Raw genomic sequence first — 7,822 nt, 5'->3', positions numbered from 1 at the left:
GAAACGGAGGCAGGGCTTGTGGAATATACTATCAGTGTTTCTGCTCATGGTCATCAAGTTATTGCTCCTAGGAACAGATGGTTGCATATCAGGGACATGCACATTTCTACAGTTAGGATGTTCCTTTTTCCTCACAATGACCAATGAGAAAAATGGTAACATTTTCATTTACAGAGAGAGAACTGCTTCAATTATTTTGATGTAATAAGCACAAAGTTACCAAGCTAGTAGGTATTGGACAAGAATTCAAAGGAAAAATTCCATTTCCAGTTAAAGAATGGATTAAATTGATTTATATAATAAGCCCAAAGTTAACTAACTAGTAGGTGGCAGACAAGAATTCCAATTACGTTTATCTGACTATAGACCCATTATTGCAATACCGATTGCCAGAAATATGTTACCAGAATGTTCTTTTGCAGCTTACTGCATAGTTGTTCTTTTCACCTGAGCACCAGTGTTGCTATTACTTTTTTCTCACAGCTATAAGCATATAGCCATCAAGTCTTACTTCAGGAAAATCTCCTCTGAGGAACCTTTTCTGTCACCCACCCTGAGGCTCCCTCTCCTGGCCTTATCTGCTACTGAGATGCATCGCATTGGTGATTTGTCTCTCTTCCATTCAAAAGTTTCCGGGTGGATGGATGACTATCATAATAAACAAACAAGCGTCTGTTCCTTAAGATCAGAATAGAGCTTGTATAACTATCTTAGGGCCTCTGATATCTAGCTAAAGGTACTCTACTGAGTATAAGCTATTTGAGAAAGGTATTCTCTAGGCTGGAACCAAGGACAGCAAGGAGCTGGCCTCGGGAGCTTATTTTAACCTCGCGCTTGTATTTCAGCAGTGGATTCTTCTCTCCTGTATTCTGCCTGCAGCCCGGTGCTGTGCCATTTCTGTCTGTTTGGTTCTCTCTTTTCCCTCTGCACTAGAAATTGCGAAACCTTTCTCTTAAAATGAGGGCTGACAATTTTCTCTGGTGCCATTTGTTCCTTTTCTCATGACTTCTGCTCCCTTATTAACGGTTCTTTTCCTTCAGTGCTTAAAGTATTCTGGCTCCTTAATATCTGCCACTATCTCCCTCTAAAGAAGCATCTTGGGCCTGAGACTTGTGCGAAGTACGAGCTCACCTTTAACCTTTTATTCTCCCTCCGGCCTTGAAACCTTGAATTTCTCTGAGTGCCTCTCCGATGCTATCTTTGTAATAGTTTTTGGATCTGGCAGGGCCCTTACACACACACACACACACACACACACACACACACACACACACGCACACACACACACACATACACACACACACATACACACACACACACACACACACACACACACACACTGATAGCAAGTCATTTTCCTATTTTAATTTTTCCCTGACTGAGGGCAACCGAGCAGTTAGATTCTGGAGTTAGATAAGTCACAATTCTGAGCCCCTCTGGCCTTGCTTTTACTAATGCAGTTTGTAAGATCAACTATACTCTGCAGATGAGGTTCAATTTCAGATCATTGAGCTATGTCTACCCCTAATACCCGGTAAGCTCACCTCCATTACTCTGGGGATCATATTTTTACTGGTATATTGTACACATTTCTGTTTTCAGATCATTACATGATAAACAGTTGATTCCTATTAAAATGAATCAGTGTCACTGTCATCCCGTTGCTCATCGATTTGTTCGAGCAGGCACCAGTAACGTCTCATTGTGAGACTTATTGTTACTGTTTTTGGGATATCCAATATACCATGGGTAGCTTGCCAGGCTCTGCCGTGCAGGCACGATACTCTCAGTAGCTTGCCGGGCTCTCCGAGAGGGGCGTAGGAATCAAACACAGGTCAGTCTCATGAAAGGTGAACGTCCTACCGCTGTGCTATCTCTCCAGCCCATAAAAATGAATATAGAACATTTAATTTATAAGTACATCACTGGATTGTTTTTCCACATAGAAAGCTTATCAATATCTTAAAAATTTCTTAGAGTCTCTCTTTACATACAATGCTTAACTATAGTCTTTTCATTCTGCAAAATTTTACTGATAAGTCTCTAAACCAGACTCAGGAATTGAGACAATTTCTTGTGTTCAAATATAGTTCTGAGAGGTGTAGGACTAGCAGGATTTTGAGTAGAAAAAAATGTTGAGGGGGTGGATGAAATATAGATTGTCAGATGGGCTCTGTTCATCACCAGCTTTACCAAGGTCATTTGAAAGTCATGTGAGGACACAGACATGCTCAATAAATACAGGCATGGTGAGGTAACCTATCCACAGCTAAAATAGACCTGCAGGTGCATTTTAGCAGGAGAGACAGAAGTAGCAGAACAGCCTCAGGAAGTAACATTAGCAGATAGAGGACAGCAGACTGGGCTATCTCCTGGTGCAGTAGGAAAACAGAATGCTTGAAAAACGTACATGGAAGTTGCAACTGAGTTGATGTATTTGTTACAAAAGATGGCTGCATTTCTGAATGATGTCTTCTCTAGGATTGACAATGCCAGTGTGTGAATATGTCAGCCTTAAAATAAAACTACTTATTGGGATGAAGTTCATACTCTACTGTGATTTTTCATTTTATTTAAATTTCCAGAGTCCTGGAGAAAAAGTTCTCTTATGAGGGATTTGGGAGCAGGGCTTCAGGTTTGCTGCTGATCTCTACCACAATGGCTTCCAGGCCTGCATCTGTGGGAGACCCTTCCATGTGCATTTTTTTCTTTATTCTGTGCTAATCAGATCAGTATCTAGACAATACACTCAACCTGTATCCTTAATTACTCCTCAATCTTCCTACCTTTTCCTTTAATTTCAGTAAAGATGGTTCCCAGAAGAGATCCATTCTGTTTGTTTTGGGGTTACATCCCTTATGATAAGGGAGCACTCCCAATTCTGTGCTCAGAGATATTTCTGACCGGCCTGGGAGTCCCTATGGGTTGGCACATGCACGGCATATGCCCTATCGTTCTACTATCTTCCCAGCTCAAGAAGAGATTTTTTACAAAGCACATTGGAACCATTTTTGTACAAAGCCTGACATTAGAGTGAGAAATATTAATGGGTAGCGTTTCAGATCAGTCTATAATGTATTGAACTGGGTATTTTGTTCTTCTCTTCACAAGCAAAGTGTAATCAGAGGATGGACTAAACTCATGATATGACCTTGTTATGGTGGAAGACGAAGAGGGGGGACAGGTCAACAGGTAATCTAGTCAACTTAATTGTTCCTTTAAAATCTCACCTATCAAAAAGGTATCACCGTATCACTGTCATCCCATTGATCATCAATTTGCTCGAGGAGCGGGCACCAATAACATCTCCGTTTGTCCTAGCCCTGAGATTTTAGCAGCCTCTCTTTACTCATTCTTCCCAGCGGTGCCACATAGGAGGCTCTTTCAGGGTAAGGGGAATGAGACCCATCATTGTTACTGTATTTAGCATATCTAGTACACCATGAAGAGCTTGCAGGGCTCTACTGTGCAGCAGGATGCTCTCAGTACCTTGCCAGGTTCTCTGAGAGGGAGAACTAGGCTATAAGAAGTTGTGAGGCTAGGGGCTGGAGCAATAGTACAGTGGGTAGGGCGTTTGCCTACCCACTGTGTTCGATTCCCAGCAACTCATATGTTCCCCCGAGCATTGCCAGGAGTAATTCCTGAGTGTCAAGCCAAGAGTAACCCCTGAACATCACCAGGTGTGACCCAAAAAACAAAAAACAAGAAAACCAAAAATAAAAAAAATTAAAAGAAGTTGTATGGTTCCGGAAGCGTTGTTTTATAGTCTCTGGATCTTGGCCATTGATGGGATTACATGGCGCTGGGTGCAGTTTGTGGGTGTGGCTGCCAAGCTACTGGAAAATGGGTGATCTGGCTGGAGGAGGCCCAGTGCCAATCCAAGCAGGCTTGGAGATCTCAGCCCCAGGTCCCACACACCTGGGTTCCTCTGCTGGTTCCTTCATACATGAGGCTTGTCCAAATGTATGGAGAGTGGTCTTGAACATGGCTGTGGCTGGATTCAAAAAGGTATCCAGTCAAAATAAATAACAGAATGACTGCGAGTGGGAAATGGTAAGAGATTAACGGAGTCTCCAACTTCCTATTTAGCCCCTCTCCTATGCCCCAGTGGACTGTATGACATCAGGGTTCCCACCCAAGCACACATGACCACAACTAAAGAACCAGGGAAACAAAAAGGGCCAAAGAGTCTCTGGGAGACATGCAATGTATACCATGGGGATCAGTGGCAGATCATCAGCAAGAGACCTGGGGCAGATCAGCAGGGAGGAAAAGCATGGACTTTGAGAGATGCATATAGATAAACCAGGGAAAGCAATGTGAAGACAGGACATAGAACATTGCAGGACCCCAAAACGGCCTTCTTAAGTCTGAAATTAGTAACTGACCCAAAAACTCAAAATCTGTTTCCTCTCTGACAGCTTCATCTTTAGAGTAGAAATTTTAGGTCCTAAGTAAAAGAACTAATTTTTCATGACTCATCAACATGTTTCTTTTCCAATTATTTTATTTTTGTTGAATGATAAAAGAGACTTTTTGGTAGCTAAATGGTAAAAAATTTAGAATCCATTGGCAGAGCTATAGTACAATGAGTAGAGTGCCGCTAACCTTTCATATGACCAACCTAGGTTTGATTCCTGAGAGCCCATATGGTCCCCCAAGTATGTTAGCCCTGTGCACAGCTAGATGTGCCCCAAATGAAATTAGACTTTTTCTTTTAGATAAGTAGAGATCACACAAAATCTTTTATGACTTGTCTCCATGTAATATAAGCTTAAATGATCAGAAAAAGATTTATGGTTATGAACTTTAGAAGTTATCACAAGAAAATGTTAAGTTTTATTAAATACTCTTTGGTAAATTGTAACAAATTATATCTAGGCAGGTTTAATTAGTTCCTTGTTATTAAGAAGAAATAGTTTTGGTGCAAGTAAGCTGCTGACACTGTATTTTTATTTGAGTATGTTCATATTGAAAGGTTCTAGTGGCTAAATAGTTTTTTTTCAAACAACTGATTTGAAATGTATGTATTTTGCATATGTATATATTTACATATTTATATAAATATATGAGGGCTGTCCGTACGTGTGGAGAGGGGGCCTCGAGCATGGCTGTGGCTAGGTTCCGGTGGTCTTAGGCTGCCGGGAGCTCTGCTCGGGGTGAGGAGGGAAGCTGGAGCTCATTCCCTCCAAGAGGCCCTGGGGAAGACAGACAGGCATGTGTAGGTAGCTATATGTAAATTGAAACACCTCCCTTCATGTATTAAACTGAAAATTTAAAAATATATGCACGTGCTTTGCTTCTATATCTCATAATTCTCATTGATACCTGTAAGATCATAGAATACCTCATAAATAGGTATTTACAACCCCATTCAAAGAAAGATTAAATATTTCAATTATATCTAGAAGAACTATATCCAATCAATAATTGTGTATTTATCAAGGAAGATGAATACAAGTTGATTCATCTTCAACTTGATACGAGTCTTGCCATAAGCCTCTGTGATATCACTGGTAAATTCTACTAAGATCCTTATCGGGAAAGAACAATCACATGTAGTCTGCCATTAAAAGTAAGAACAAAAGTTTGAATACCTACCCTCAGTGTGAGGGAAACAAATACAATACCTACTCTCACACCTGTTTAACACCACAGAGTTCCCAAAAAGCACAGCAATGCAAGGTTAAACTTTCATCACAGAAGGCCAAGTGGTAGTATAGCCAGAAGGGTGTTTGAATTGCACGTGGCCAACATGGATTTGATTCCTGGCACCACATATGGTATTTAGAGCACTGCTAGGAATGATCCCTTAGTTCAGAGCAAAGAATAAGACCTGACCATCAACAAGTGTGGACCAAAACGAAAAGAAAATAGAAATAATAGCCACATTTATCAAAGATTGAAACATAAGAATTATTTTCTCTATTAAGATACCAGTATAAAAATATCAAGTATCTTTTTAAAAAATTAAACATTAATATTTGAGTTTAGGAAGTTTTATGATCCATATATATAAAACCAAGCTCCCTCTTATAACCTAGTTTTCCCTCTCAGAGATCCAGGCAAGCTACCAAGAGTTTCCTGCCCACATGGGAGAGCATGGCAAACTCCCCGTGGTGTATTCATATGCCAAAACTAGTAACAATGATGGGTTTCATTCCCATGACTCTGAAAGAGCCTTGGAATCAGCATCATTGGGAAAGAAGAGTAAAGAGAGGCTTCTAAAATCTCAGGGCTAGGACGAATGGAGATGTTACTGAAACCGCTTGAGAAAATTGATGATCAACGGGATGATAATAATGATGATGATGATGATGATGATGATGATGATGATGATGATGATGATGATGATGAAAATTAGAAGTATAATAGAGGTGGGGTGAGGAGGCAGAAGGGAAACATTGGTGGTGGGAAATGGTCACTTGTGAAAGGATGGGTGTTTGAACACTGTATGACCAAAACCCAATCACGAACAACTTTGTAACTATGTATCTCATTTTAATTCATTATTTTAAAAAAGCAGCATAAAAATAAAGAAAATAAATAAGTAAAAAATAACAAATAAATAAAATAAATAAGAAAAAATAAAGAAACTCAGAGTTATAAACATTAATAAACTTCTAGAATATAAAATTCAAGATAACTAGGAAACTAACCATTTAAAATTGCACTTAGATATATATAAAATATATAGATATAGATCTACCAAAACTGCACATTTATTATTTCTGATGAATAGTCTAACTCTTATAGTACATTATTCAAACATTGTCATCAATCCTTTATCTCCTTACACTCTATATAATAGCAATTTTCTAAGGACCATGTCTTAGAAAAGTGCCTGTTTTCTTAACAAACTTCTGTCTTATCAAGTGTGTTCTATTCACTATTTTCTGAAATTCTTTCTGAAAATGTAAATCTCTGTACTGGACCTACTCTATAGACAGAAAATATAGTTTTTCTTTTCAAGTTTGAATGGGAAATGAGTACTACTATGCAAAGCTACTACAGGCTTTTAAAAGGATAAGTAGATAAACAGAGTATTTCTGCATTAAATGAGTGTAATTTCAGCTTTGAATAAAACCAATAGAAGAGCCCTGTTAAAAAATCAAAAGCCTAGAAAAAGGTATTTCTGAATAAAGGTTGCATAAAATGTACCCTTGTTATAGAAATAAACTGAAATTTTTAGTGTCAGGGTTGAGATAGATGCAAATATCAGTAGATCTAAGATGGAGGGCCCCATGGGGTTGGAATGGAGATTAATACCAACTCGACTATTAAATTCAAGTAGTAATTGAACATATAGCATTTCAGTAGGTACATGTACATATCCAACTTCCTTTCTTTATTTTCTTGCAGGCTGGGAAGGAAATGAATAGAGATAAACCTTCTACCCAGTCATCTCTTCTAGACATTATCTTCATGTCCTAAAGTTTAATTATCAAAACAGGAAAGCAGCCTTGACCAATGCTCAACACTTTGGTTTCCACTTTCTTTTTTCTGAAATTTTGACTTAAATGTATTTTTAAATAACATATAAATAACAATATTTAAATAACATATAAATAATATATAAATACAAAAACATTTTAAATAACATATAACATATAAATATAAAAACTTTGACAGACAATTGACATCCTATCTCTTTGGTGTATCATTCATCTTATATTTAACTTATTCCTTGTGCTTATGTCATCTTTCATAATTTTAATAAATTTAAACACAAATTCCTTGTGACAAAACATAAATTTATGTGTATACCTACTTGTTTATTGTATACAAAGATTATTACTAAATAGACTTTGGTTAAATACAT

At 38.3% G+C, this 7,822-nt stretch overlaps 1 non-coding gene across 1 annotated transcript; it reads right to left on the bottom strand.

Moving 5' to 3' along the window:
* Positions 1-7,354: 7,354 nt before the first annotated feature.
* LOC129400671 (small nucleolar RNA SNORA36 family) lies at positions 7,355-7,488 on the bottom strand. Its single transcript, XR_008627860.1, has one exon. It is a non-coding gene; the product is annotated as a small nucleolar RNA SNORA36 family (small nucleolar RNA).
* Positions 7,489-7,822: the final 334 nt, after the last annotated feature.

The sequence above is a fragment of the Sorex araneus genome, chromosome X, assembly GCF_027595985.1.
Source record: "Sorex araneus isolate mSorAra2 chromosome X, mSorAra2.pri, whole genome shotgun sequence".
NCBI classification, from domain to species: Eukaryota; Metazoa; Chordata; class Mammalia; order Eulipotyphla; family Soricidae; genus Sorex; species Sorex araneus.
Note: the sequence above shows the minus strand (reverse complement) of the source record. Positions and strands in the feature narration are given on the sequence as shown.